At 41.4% G+C, this 14,430-nt stretch overlaps 1 long non-coding RNA gene across 7 annotated transcripts in view; it reads right to left on the bottom strand.

Annotated features, from left to right (window-relative positions):
- The window catches only part of LOC144291728 (uncharacterized), a 68,129-nt gene that overhangs the window by 24,433 nt on the left and 29,266 nt on the right, over positions 1 to 14,430 (bottom strand). For all 7 annotated transcript variants that reach the window (XR_013359186.1, XR_013359198.1, XR_013359194.1 and 4 more), the window contains exon 3: positions 877 to 943. This is a non-coding gene — a long non-coding RNA (uncharacterized LOC144291728). The remainder of the gene's footprint in view (positions 1 to 876; positions 944 to 14,430) is intronic.

The raw sequence follows: 14,430 nt of genomic DNA, 5'->3' as shown, positions 1-14,430 counted from the left end.
ACCAAAAACAAAAACCTCTCTGTTAAGCGACTCTTGGATCAAAGAGGAAATGAAAACCAAAATTGCAGAGTATCTTTTTTAGAAAATAATAATAAAAACACCATATTGCAGCCAGTGAAGAAAATCTATGGCCTCAAATATTCATATTAATTAAAATGAACTAAGCATTACATCCAAGAAATTAGAAAAGGCAAGCAAAATAAACCCATGAGAAAGCAAAAGAGATCAAATAATAAACATAAAGCCGAAAGTTAATGATTTAAAAAAAAAACAAAAAACAGAAAATCAGTAGAATAAATAAAGATCAGGTTACCCAAATAAAAACAATAAAATAACCCCAAACAGCTTTCTTCAAGGAAATACGCAAGTCACAAACAGCACATACTGTATATTCTGTGCTTTGCACTCCTGCCTCACACTCTCTTGACCCACCTCTGACCCCAGTCACTGCCATGGGGAGCACTGCACACAGGTACGGTTGTCCCTCATCCCACCGCGGGGTGTTCTGACGCTATGGTCACGACAAAACAAGCCATCTGAGAACTTGGAGAATTCCCAACTTACTGGCCTAAGATTCAAAGCGCTATCTTACCGTGAAGGAGATACAAGAGTGGGCACGAGACCACAGGCTACTAGAACACTGGGATGGCTCACTGAGGGCGCAGCTCAGGCACCAGTTCTAGAAAGGTACTGAGCGTGGCCGGGGACTGTCCTTCCAGATGTAGCTGTACGCACTGAACAGTATAGAAGGTTATGCTGCCCATAACTGGAACATGCTCTTCAGGGAAACAGGGTGCAAGTAGGACAGGCCTCTCCCACCATTATTCCTATGACCCATTTGCAGAATTTGTGCTTTCTGTCAACCTTATTACTTACTGGATCCTGGCTTCCAGCAGTGCGGCAAGGATTCTGCTGAACCTGAAGCTCTGGCTACCACACAGACCTGTGAAGACAGGCAGAGAGAGAATCACCATATTGGTGGAGGTAACTGACCCTACGCACCTGGGGAGCAAGGGTTGCTGCTGTGCAATGGAGGCCAAGGGGAGTGTGTTTGAAACCCAGCAAAACAACTGGGACATCCCTTGGGGTTCCTATATTCAATGTTCTGCCAAATTTCAGCTGCGGAAAGAGAGCTACAAATATTGCACACGTAGCCTCTATGTGAGGCAATTGTTTTACGTGTATTTTCTGCAAAATCTTTGTAACAATCCTAAAGTATGGGAATTATTTCCTTCCCTTATTGTTGAGAATGACAGGGCAGAGATTGAAACCCAGGTCTGTGTAACACCAGAATCTGTGTCCTTTAACCACATCTTTCCCTCTCAGTCAGGCCACTTAGAGGAATCTTGAGATGGCCCCATCCTCATGAGACTCTTGCTGGAAAAAAGTCTCCATCCAGGACACCCACAGATGTCATCTGCACTTGAAAAATCCTATGCAAAACACTAAAGTCAATGCATCTGGCCTCTGGAATACTCCAGCCTGTTTTTCCTGGACTGATGTAGAAACTCGCCTTTTTCAGGCTTACATTGACCTTAGGTCACCCCTTCATTGACCAGATGTCCTGCACAGGCCTATTCCTAATTCTATAAAATTATCTCTTCCTCCATTCTCACGTTTAGTTGAAATTACCATAACCTTGTTGCCATAGTTCCAGCTAAGTGGCATAAAAAACATTTTAAAGGCTGACTCATACTAACATGTGACCAATATACATAGCTCTGGAAACAAGTTTAAAAACAATGCTATTATATCATGACTAAAAGTGAAGATTAGCTATAATTTCCTTCAAAAGACCTAAAATAGTACTACAGCATAGAGACACATGAAGATACTCTAGGGCAGTTCTATGTGGTAAATAAATTAGTCGAGCCTAGATTATTTATTTAGAAAATGATTATAATCATCCCATGAATAAAGTTAATGAATTTGGAATTACTGCATCTCGGAACAAATATGGCCAACTAGGCAACTCAATGTGTTCCTTACCCTAGAGAAGCCAAACAAAGATGCCAGGAGACAGCAGTGGTCTTACAATAGCACCATCTCTCTAGTAAATAAAAATTTTACATAAGAAGAAGAATGGGCAAAACAGGTATTAAGTGGCAGGAACACATCACAGCTGCAGACTAGTAGGTTCACCCAGTTTCTCACTTTAAGCCCCAGAAGGCACCATCAATTGGTCTTCTTATCCCACAGAAGAAATTAATAGTTTTCTTTGTATGTAGGCTTATGCCAAATACCTAAATAATACAATACACAAGAGGAGCCATGAATAAATAGCATGGATTCTAAAAGCTGTATAATGTCAATAATCCCCCTTCTGCTCAGAAAACAAAGCTGTACCTTCTGGCAACATGTATTTTACTAAGTACTTTATGGACACAATGTTCATTAAACAAGTATTTACTGGGAAGCTTGGGTGGCTCAGCGGTTGAGCACCTGCCTTCAGCCTACGGAGTGATCACAGAGTCCCGGGATCAAGTCCCACATCGGGCTCCCTGCATGGAGCCTGCTTCTCCCTCTGCCTGTGTCTCTGCCTCTTTCTCTCTCATGAATAAATAAATAAAATATTTAAAAAACAAACAAACATTTACTGAGTACCTACTATGTACCATACCGGTCATTATGCCTAAACCCTGAGGATACAGTTGATGGTAAGAGCCTGTCCATCCCCTGGGGATCCCTACCCCGTTACTCATCCCATATAATCCCCTCCCCTTGAGTATGGATTAGACCTAGTGACTCCCTCCAATGAATGAAAATGGTAAGTGAGTGAATGTCACTTCCAAGGTTAGATTATGAGAACACTGCAGCTTCTGTCTTGGATTCTCTCTCTCTCTGAGCAGTCACCCTAGGGAAAGCCACCTGCCACGTAGGGAGGCAGCACTGGCCCATATGAATCAGCTTGGAAGCAGATCATCTAGGTGCCTGCCAACCATCATAGGAGTGAGCGCGAGAGCTCCTTCAGCCCAACCTTAGAAGAGCCCTTGAGCCGGAGCCACCAAGCTACACCACACGCAAATTCCTAACCCACAGAAATCATAAGATAATAAATGTATGCTGTTTTAAGCTGCTATGTGTGGGGTTAATTTGTTAAGCAGCAACTGAAAACTATTACACAGTGGTTTGTAACACAAAGAAGATGCTTACCTAAGTGCAGCTTGTAACTGAGTGGGTAGAGATGGATAATAAACAAGGACATAGATAATAAAAGTTTACATAATTTTAAATGCTATGGAGAAAGTAAAGTAATGGGACATAGGGTGACTACATAGTGAGTGAAAAGGAAGGCCTCTCTGCAGACACCAGTGAAGCGGACCTTTGCATTCAAGGCAAAGAATGAGTGCTACTGCAATAAATTAAGTCAAAGTAGATACAAGAATCCAGCCAAACGTTAAGGAAATATGCAAAACTGTAAAGCAATGTCATTCTTTTCAATAAATTTTGTTTTGAAAAATACAGTTATTTTCATTAAAATGTTGTGTATTGGGTATTATTATTTTTAAATGAACTAATAAATATTTTTAAATTTTGTTCCAATTTCTAATATATTAATATAAATAGCTGTAGCTCAAATACAGTATTCTGAGGATCCTCAACAATGTTTAGGAGTGTAGAGAGGTGCTGAGACCAAAATGAGTAAGAACTACTGGTATAGAGTATTATAGCTCATGGTTTGGAGTAGGATCTTATTCTAAGTTGAATGGGACAAATATCAGTTGAAGGATTTTTAGGCAGGTTGGTATGATCTGATTTAAGTTCTTAGAGATTACTTGGGGTCCCAAAAGAAGAATGCACTACTGTGGGAGAGAAATGTGGAAATCTGTCAGTACTTGGCAAATAATCACCCTCAGATGTTTTCACGTAGGCCTGAAGAGGACAGTTCTGAACTGGGGGTTAGATTTTTTACATTAGAAAAAAAAAATCCTGTGTGAAAATAACTAATATCTCTATTATGCAACTCAAGATCTGCTGGTACCATATTAATTTAAAAATAGAGGAATAAACAAATCCTAATGATTTCGAATGCGACATGGAATTTCCTTTCACTTTTTCCTCAGGCCCTAGAGATTTATTTAAAGCCCTACTGTTGTACTCTGTGGACTTTACCTAGGCACACCATATAATTTCTAAGCAAAATAGCAAATTATACTTTGGTGACATTTTCTGCAAGATGAAACAATCAGAAAACAGGGCTACCTGCTGGCTACATTCGGCTTCGCATTTGCCATTATGAAAATTCATGCTTCTATAAATTGGCAGTAATAGAATTTCACCTGCCTTATAAATAGCACTTTTCAAGTTGGATAAAATGTTATCTCCAACAGCGGTGTGCCACAGAAATAGAAAACAAACAAATCAAACAAAAAGCCCTCTAATTTTTGCATTGCTGGATGAAATGTGGTGGGCTTTTTTTCTGCTAAATATCAACCCACAGAAACAACAGGATCTAGTCTGAAGTTCTATAAAGTAAATATTTCAGTTAAACTGAAATACTGTGGGTGTTTTTAATATCTTTACTGAGCTTTTCTTCCAACTCTAGGGAATACTGAGTACTGTCAATGACCAGTAAGTCCCAGCTTATATTTTACTCCCAAAGGCAATGTTTCAGGAAATATAACTAAAATATTAGGAAAAACAAAAATTATATGTCTTCCTGAATCCTATGAATTTTTCTGGCCTTATTCATAGCCTCCCTTGTGAGTTAATCAAACACCAAGGTCAGTGCCTACCGAGTATAACCTGAACACCACACCACATATCACTGTAATTTCCCTTATTCACCTCTAGAAATATAAAAAACAAAAACGAAAACAAACAGAAAAACTTCCAGTAATTTTATTCACTCTGAGTAGAAAAGTCTGCATGACAAAAGAATAAAATATAGCAGCACAAAGGAAAATGAAGATCTGCTAAGGATCTGGTGTAGAGTGCCTGATTTGGGCTACAGAGTACTATTTTAGCTTACATTGCTCATCCTGGCTTTCAACACAGAAAAGCAAGCTGAAGAAAGATCAGATTTTTTATTTTATTTTATTTTATTTTATTTTATTTTATTTTATTTTATTTTAGCCAGCCTCAGGTAAGCAGTTTTAATATAGCTATTGATCAGTGGCAGAAAAGAAATTATTTTCCTGGTTGTGTGATTACAAAATCAAATATGGAATAAATGCAAACAAATCTGGTATTAAAAGGCATAATAGCCTCCATGAAATAAAAGTGCAATTATTTTTTAAGCACTCTTTTCAACCTAATGAAATTTACCAGAGTGAATTTTAAACAGTATGTCTGAAATAGTACTTTATTTGCAGAAATTCATTTCATGCAAATTTTCAAAACTGTATTTAAAGCAAAGCACATCGGGCTTATTAAATTATTTGCATGATAGCTAGAACAAGGAAACCCTGGAAGCAGCTTAATTTCCTCTACTTCTCTCCATCCCATACCCTTTTCTTTCACTCTTATTGACAGGCTCTCAAGTTCCTGCTCTGTAGGGTGGTAATTGCCATGTGATGCAGGAAGCTTTAAACAGAAGAGGCATTAAGCAGGCCAGGGCCAGGCTTACCTGGAGCAGCTGCTAGCATCATGTGATTTGAAAGTTCCAAAAGGCCTCCCTGTCTCCCACAAATTTTGCCCAACAGCTTCTACCTCCAAGCCAGAAATTTTCATAGCTTCTACTCATTGACCCAAGGAAGTAAAGAATCTAGTGTAAAAAAAACAGTATTTCATAGGAGAGAGAACGTAGCAAGTTTAGGTGGAAGGATAAAGAATGGATGTGTAAGAGTTGGGAGCTTGGCAGGCTGGTGGGAGACTCTGAAATCCAAGCAAATTAAAGCGGAAACTTCCTCTACAATATACACAGAAAGGGCGAAATGAAGCAAGTACAGGGTCAGTAACTGCAATCTTGGTGGATAAATAACACGGTGAGTAACTGAGTGCTCTGCTCACTTTACCAGGAAAAAACTGAATCTTCTCACTGGATCAGAAATCCAAAGCCTTGAGCAAAGCCGATTCAAGAGATACAGGGAAAGCTCGGCCCCCAGGAAGCAAGTCAGGGATCAGCCACGGGGAACTCTGCCCTGGAGACGTCTTAAAGGCATCGTGCAACCTCCTAATTGATGACCAAGAATGAGTGGTTTCGTATGCAAATATTTGAGATTACAGTACCCAAGCCACAGTGAGTTGATGGAGGAGTGTGAAGAGGTGGCATCACTAGCAAAATATATTAAAGAAAGTCGGACAGAGGACATAGATTTAAAGACCAGGCATAGGCACTGAGCTTGAAAAGGAGTAAGAGAAAGATTTCAGGATAAAAAAGAGAGCCGGAAGGCAGAAAACTATAAAAGGGAAAAAAATTTCAAGGGAAGCGCAGGCAACAGGGTTGAGAGCCAGAGAAGGGTAGACTGAGGAAGGGCTGTGTATGCGCCCCTGAACTCACAATCTCCCGACAGGGATCTGGGCTAAGACCCAGAGCTGGATGCTTCAGCGACTGAGCCAGCCAGGTGTCCCCAAATAAGACCTACTACAAGGCTCCAGGTTGGCAAGACAGAGGACACCAGCCAGGTGTCTTTGAATAAGGCCTACTAGAAGGCTCCAGGCAGGGTGGGACAAGGGCACCAGCCAGGTGTCCTCGAATAAGGCCTACTGGCTCCAGGCAGTTCCAGGCAGAGGGCAGTCCTGCACCCTCAGCAGGTGCACTCCCAGTAGCAGGCAGGACAGGGTGTGTAAGGAGAAACACATAGAGTCAATGCTCAGTGGCCAGAAAGGGAACAGAAGCGACACGGTGTCAAGGCCGCCGCCACGTGAAGACAGGGGAGACCCGAAAGAGAGAGTAGACCTTCCATCGTCCTCTGGCTCAAGGGCAAGCAGCAGCACCAGTGGGCAGGCCGTGTTCTGACCACACCGCCCTTTGGACAAGCAGCGGGGACAACAAAGTCCCCCTTTAGGGTAACATGCTGGCGTCTCCTCCAGACGCATTTGTTGCCCAGAGGCTCCACACCCTTCCGCCCCACCCCTCTCCCACCTGCCGACACTAGAAGCTTTCCAGCCTTTCCCAACCCCAGGGTCTCAGTCCACCCTCTCCTGCGCCAGGCCTGTTGCTAGGACACCCCCTCCCTCGCTGAGGCCGAGCCACGTGCCCCTCCTCTGCCGGGGCTTCCCAGCATCTGCACTGTTGTCAGACTGAACCAAATAACTTGGGGTGGGGCGGGGGTGGGGTCCTGCGTATGGTGGGGTGTTTAGTTAGGTGGCTGACACCCGCTAGGTGCCAGCAGCAGGGCCTCCTATAGTCCCCGCAGTCAGAACTGTCCCATACACTGTCAGATGTGTGCTGGGGGTAAAACACTTCAAGCAGACATGGGGAGTCACTGCTACAGTCGCTTCTGGGCCCTGAATCTCCCTACGGCTCAATACCCGCACCCTCTGCCCCCTAGCTTCTCCCATGTTGCCTTGTCTCTGAAACAGCAAACGACACTTTTGTCTTTCCAACAATTTTTCACCACAGGTAAAAACTGACAAGTCTTAACAAATATAATCCTGACAAAAGTACAGTTTCAAGAATAATGACAAAATGGCCATGCCCCAGATTGCAGGAAGCATGATGGGAAAGAAGAGCTTCCGTTTTCCATGCTCCCCTCCTGGGATTCCCTGTCGGCTGAGCATGGGATACGGCTGCATCCCAGCCATGACACACCCCCGGACTCCCAGTTTCATTGATCACACATGTGGGTCACACAGCCATTAGAGCCACTGGGTTGACATCTTTATTTCATTGTCAGGCTTGGGCTGCATGGTCACCCCCTTTTTGCCAAGAAATCAGTGCAGTTTCTCGGCACTTTGTTCTTATTTTGTGGGGCCTCCCACATCTACCCTTCAAATATTCACACTGCCCAAGTTTTAGTCCATCTTTTGTAGACTTTGCAGAGACTTACAGCTCCAAGCCTGGAGTCTTAGCCGTCATCCAGGCCCAAGAGCAAGGATTAACATCTCCTATTAGACCTCAAGGCTCCCTCCGTGGCTCTCAGGCTGCCCTGCACTAACCTGTACACACTCCTTTAGTTTTCCGGATGGTCTCTGGGGCTTTGGCTGTGTGATCCAGCCCCCACCCCAGGCCCATTTTTCTCTATACTTTTCATTTGACTATAACATTTTTTTATTTGAGTGTTGAAACTATTTGACACATCAGATTTTAATAAATTCTTCTCATGGTCCAAGCAACAGAGTGGGTCGTTAGCCCACGTAAAGAGAAAAAAAGACAGATGTATTTTGAATCTAATATATTATTAATAAATTTCTAACGGATTACACTAGCTTCACTCCCACTTTTCAAAAGTCTCTCTCAGTCATTATTTAGGTCCTTTTCCTCATCCCACTCGGGAAGTAGCTCTTGACCAGCTTAAGTCGTTTTACACAGAGAGGCAACACGGATAATTAGTTAATTCAGGGGTAGTCCCTGACCTCCTGACCAGCAAAGACACTGAATGTTCTTGCTTCTAAACTGAGCCCTTTGTTTTTGGAAATGTATTTGCATATGTCTTTGGAATCCTCTCTTTGAATGACTTCATTTGTTGTAATACAAGTATTGATTGACTCCATAAAAAGAAAAGTTTGGTCTCCTACCTTCCTCATGTTCTTATCCTCTTGAGGATGGTTACCATTTGTCAAAAACAGTCTATCCTTAGCAACGCTCTCCAGCTGGCTCCCAGATCAATCACCATTCCTGTAATTTTTCTGCTTTCAGCCCTCTGCCCTCATATAAACACCCAGAGGAATAAATGCCTGTTTTTCCAACCACCTTCTGGCTCATTCATTTAGTCCCTGTTCCAAAAAATAACCAGACACATCCCCCCTAAGGCTTTGATTAAAAAGCCCTTCTAAATCCTACCAATTCTCCTCTCAAACTATATGGCCTTAACAGAGCTACTGAGTCCAGCGTATGTCTAACTTGCTTCAAAGAAAAAGAAAGAAAAAAGGGGGGGGGGGGCGGATGGAAGGAGAGAGAGGGGGGAAAGAGAAAGAAAGAAGGAGCAAGCCCAAGTAGCAACATCAGTCCAAGAGTCCAGGGTACCCACTACCACTTTACCCAAGACTGACAGGACACACGCGTGGGTCCAGCCCTTCCCCTGAGCAAAGACTCTTAAAAATCTGCAGAATGTACACACTGACTTGATCTGCCCATGTCGCAGATAAAACTGACAGGCAAGAGCTTTTAGATCACTGCATTCCCTAACCTGCAAGGTGAAGAATAATCATTTATGGCGATAATCTTCTATTATGAAAACTCAATGCACAACAATAATTTTAACTCTTGGTTTATACCCGAAGTTTTTAACTGACCTGGAAGGTTGATTAAAATTCCAATGGGTGCTATGATTTAAAGACAAGCAAGAATGACACCTCTAAGAATACATACACATCCACTTTTTTGAGTCATTTGGAAGGATTATAGAAATAAATGAACTGCACAATAAAACCAGTAGAAGTGAGAATTGGTCCCTGTGGGTGTGTGGGGATTGAGTATAAGTGAGGAAGTGATAAATTGGGAAAGGAGAACAGGATGCGTCTCTCTTTAGGCCACAGAAAATAACATAGGAAACTGTTAAAGACTGTAGGAAGGGCTTTCTCCCACTTCTTTCCTCCTGCAGGAAATCGCTAATACTTTCTGAGAAAAGGGATAAGTTGTCCTGCTTTTACCCATTAGTAAAACAGCAATTTCTAGACTTAAGCATATTAGTGAACACTCTGCTTATAAAGAAAACACCTGACTGTAATCCCTATTGTTTCCAAGGTAAACTCATCCTATTTCAAATGTAACTCCAAAACTGTGACTTTAAAGAGCAGCAAGCAGGTTAATACTGGGAATTCTAAGACCTTGCTAAAAACACCTCAATGTAATAATGTGAGTCTTCTCTAGGATCAATGAAGCAAAATGGGCAGCATCAGGAAATTCAGGCTTTGGGGGCGCCTGGGGAGCACAGGCGGTTAGGCAGTCTACTCTTGGTTTCAGCTCGGGTCATGATCTCAGGGTCGTGAGATCAAGCCCTACGCATCAGGCTCCACGCCCAGCATGAAGTCTGCTGCAGATTCTCTCTCCCTCTCCCTCTGGCCCTCCTGTTCCTGCTCTCTCTAAAATAAGTAAATAAATCTTTAAAAAGAATTTAAAAAGAAATCTATGCTTTTAGGGAACATTTTAAGTGTGAGCACACAACATGCCAGGCTTTTTGAGAACCTCTGATAGAAGCAGCTGAGGAGAGCTACTTGTGCCCCCATTTCCCTCCTTGTAACCTCTTCTGAATGTGATCATGAGGACAAGCTGGTTCAACTCATAACAGCTGCTGGCCTGGGATCCTTAATCCAGAGCAACACTTTAAGAGGCCAGGTCAGTTTCCATGAACATCTCCCAATCTTCACTGCCCCTGGGCAGGTCCTTATTCCTCGGGCTGTCCCCAGAATTAACCTGAGGGCCCAACAATCAGAGCAGACAGACAGATTTGATCTGGTAAAAACCCCAGGCTAACTTCTCATCTCTAGCACTTAACCACCCACCAACTCGCCCGTAAGTCATTTTCACTAGGTTGTAAGGAAAAAAAAAATTTAGATCTCTAATACAATCACAACTTAGGGTTTCCAGGATTAAATAATGGCATAAAAAAATTCCAAGGATTAAATAAAGGCTTCTAATATCTTATGCCTTCTAGTAGTATGTGATTCTCTTCATAGTTCTATTTTTCCAGAGAAACAGGTTCTTAACTGCTTGGCAAATTTGGATTACTATACAATCTTTTGTAATTATTTGGAGATCTCTTCCTACATTTAAAGCCTTGAAAACTACAGAGAACTTACACTGTTGACTCCCATGAAATAAATAACATATATTCAATACAATACTATCTGGAAATTTTGGGATGGGTGTGTGTTGGTTTACACGCATGTGTTGTGACCTGAATGGAAATACCCCTACTACATGATTAAAAAGAATATCTGACTTCCATCACCATTTGGCATGCAAGGCGCTGGAGGCCCTCTTTCCCCCCAGCTTCTATTTCAGGATCTCTATTCTCTACACACTTGCTAACTCAGTATGCATTGTTTTCTTGACATGTAGGGGGTGGGGATGAGGATCTAAATCTTATCAAGTTAGCATTTTGGCTGCTAGGAGACTAATATCACTATGCAACATATCCATGTTTCTTGACTAATAATTAAGATCCACATTTTGGGGATCCATGGAATCTCAATACCCTAGAAATGCCATGTAGCATTAAATATTTCTATGTCTTTTTTTCCCACCATTATGGGCTGAATTGCATCTGCCCCTCCCCCCAATTACTCTACAGTAGTAATTACATTAAAGTGAGGTCATTAAGATGGGCCCTAATCCAATATGACTGGTGTTTCTGTAAGAGGAAATTTGGACATGAACACGCATACAGAGGAAAGATGATGTGAAGAGACATGAAGAAGACAACCACCCACAAGCCACGGAGACAGGCCTAGAGCAGATCCTTCCCTCACGGCCCTCAGAAGGAAGCAATCCTGCTCACTCCTTGAATCTCAGACTTCTAGTCTCCAGAACTGTGAGAAAATAAGTTTCTGTTGCTTAAGCCACTCAGTCTGTGGTATTTTGTTATGGCAGCCCTAGGAAACTAATACACTTACCAAAGGAAGAAGAGTGCAGGAAGTCTGAAGATGCCAAAAGGACAGATTGTAAAACAGTAGGAAATGGGGAAGTTCATTAAGATGACAAGTGGGAGCCAACAGGTTACATAAGAGTACAACTGTTATGCACTCCCCATAAAGGAAAGGATTAATTTTAGGTTCTGCTGGACCATACAGTAGGTGTAAATTAAAGAAAATTACTCTCCAATCCTAGGCTTAAAGAAAAAAACCCCACAGAACATTGAAAAGAAATCTGCCATATTGACAGTATATTCAGAATATTGAGTGAAAATAAATAGTCCTAACATTTGAATACATAAGACATACTACAAAGATGTATGTCTTTGAAGCTGTACGGTAGCAATGGTAGGATTTCTTTATAATGCTGAAAAAAAGTCCCACTCACTAGAAAATGCTAGTAAAAGCAGGCCTAGGATAATTGTAGCACGGTGAAGTGAAGCTGTAAGAAATAGATTTCAATTAAATTTATAGAATCATTGATAATGGATTTTTCCCAATGAATTTTTTAAAATACCTGTAAATTTCCTTTTACTAAACACGGATAAATAAATGGCAACTTGAAATAAGTCATTAATCAATCTTGGCCCTCTGTTTTCCCATTGGTAAAATGGAAAATATTTGGGTCATAGCTACATAAATATCTGAGATTCTCAGACTGAAACTACTATCTTCCTGGATAGGAGCCCTCAGAAGTGCACAAGCAAAGGGCATATGTTACATGTTACTCCTTTTGCTCTGATCATTCTCATTCCATCGTCCTGTTCACTAGGGAGGAAAAAGCTACCATCTATGTTTCACAAAAGAGAGACATTTTTCTGTCTTTCATGTTGTGGAGAAGTCCGAATTTTCTTAATCATACATTATGCTCTTGTCTTCAGCATCAGCACTCCCCTCAGGTTTTCTATCCATGAGCCAGAACACTGGGTTGATTATTACCCTGCAAGCACACTCTTTGCCAAGGTTTACCATTATTTTTCATTAGTTTCAATTCTGAAAGGAAGGAGACAGAGACTGTATATGATGATGGATGGGGTTAAAGGCCCAAGGACTAACATGTTTGTGTAAGGAGCTACTGCTGGGTGATATATGGACACACTGGAGTAACACAGGCTAACAGTAAGGAGTCAGCACGGAGCAGTTGGCAGGACAACAGGCAGCCTAAATTACATCATTCATTTAATAGACCTAACATATGGTAGCTATTAGAGCTCCACAACAAATGCGAGACTAACCAACGCTCTCAGAGAAAAGCAGCTTCCATTCTTAATTTTTTAAATAAAAGACTTCAGGTCCGAGTTGCTGCCAATTCCAACATGATAATAATACATATTTCTAAATGATATAATATAGACCTTGCCAAGAAATTAACAGTTTTACCTGATAATATATGTTTAAAAATGTTAAATGCTCTTGTTTTTGTCTCTTACACACTTTTTAAGGAGCTCTGTAGGAACTCAATGGGATAATTTGATCGTTTTAAGCAGCAATTGAATTCTGTAATATATAAATCAGCTCATAATTGTTTGCAGAATGAAAGACACAGATGCTCTATATTAAAGTTGGCCGTTGCTTAAACCAAGTGAAACATATCTTCGATTCTGTCATTTTCCAATTAATCTTATTTCTGTGTTGAAAAAAAACAAAAAAAACAAAAAAACAGAAGAAAGCTCTAGGGATCTTTGAGGACCTAATTTTGTCCTTGTTCTACATGGTTTTCAAATAGTTACCCTACTCAGGGAAAATGGGAAAGTGTAAAAGAGCAAGATACAACCACTATCTCTCTATTAACAATCACTAGAAATTTTTGTTATACTTAAGTAAAACCTTTGATCTAGATGCCGACTCTTCTGGTGAACTAGTCTTAAGGTCTCAGGCCTCTGTGAACACTCCTGAATGGAAAGGGTCTAGGGCTGAAGGATGAATACAAAACAACTTTGCACTGGGGCTCCTGGGGGCTCTGTTGGTAGAGTGTCCAATTCTTGATTTCCACTGAGGTCATGATCTCAAGGCCTGGGATCCAACTTTGTGCTCAGGGGGGAATCTGCTGGAGATTCCCTCTCTCTCTCCCTCTCTCTGTGCTCCTCCCTCTGCTCTCTCTCTCAAATAAATAAGTCTTAAAAAAACACACACGCAGAAAACAAAAAACAACTTTGCACCAAAATTTGAACAGGGACCCAAAAGTTAACTCATTATTTATCATCTGCCTCTACCTTAAATGCTTTATCCATGTCATTCCCAGAATGACCCCAAGTACAATCCTACCTTGTCCACTGAATTTAATCCCATCCAGTTTAGCCCTTTGCTTCTTTAATCTGACTTCTCCCTCCCACCGCACCTTCCTTTTACCAATTGTCTAAGGCTTTACAACACACCCTCTGGAATATCATTCTTCTGCCCAGAAATTACCAACATTTTAAACCTTTTAAAGAATATCATTTCTCTTCCCAGTATCCATTCACCTTTTTCAAGATGCATTCCCTCGATTTTCCTTTGGGAACAACCTCTTCCTTCTGTCTAAGCGCTTATAGAAAAGTTAACTCTAGCCCTGTCTCCAATCGCTTCTCGGCCTTTTGGCTAAGATCAAGTGTAGCCCTGTCTCCAGGAGTATGCAAGAATTGAAACATAATAAATCAAGGAATTATATTCTATCTCTCTCTAACATTCATCCCTTATTTAAGGTGATGATGAGTTTAGGATGGGCATGTGAACCAATCAGATCTAATGAGATCCAAAGAGATGTTTTGGAAA

Source organism: Canis aureus, chromosome 2 (genome assembly GCF_053574225.1).
Source record: "Canis aureus isolate CA01 chromosome 2, VMU_Caureus_v.1.0, whole genome shotgun sequence".
In the NCBI taxonomy this organism is placed as follows: domain Eukaryota; kingdom Metazoa; phylum Chordata; class Mammalia; order Carnivora; family Canidae; genus Canis; species Canis aureus.
The sequence above is the reverse complement of the archived record's forward strand: the minus strand, read 5'-3'. Positions and strand labels throughout refer to the sequence as shown.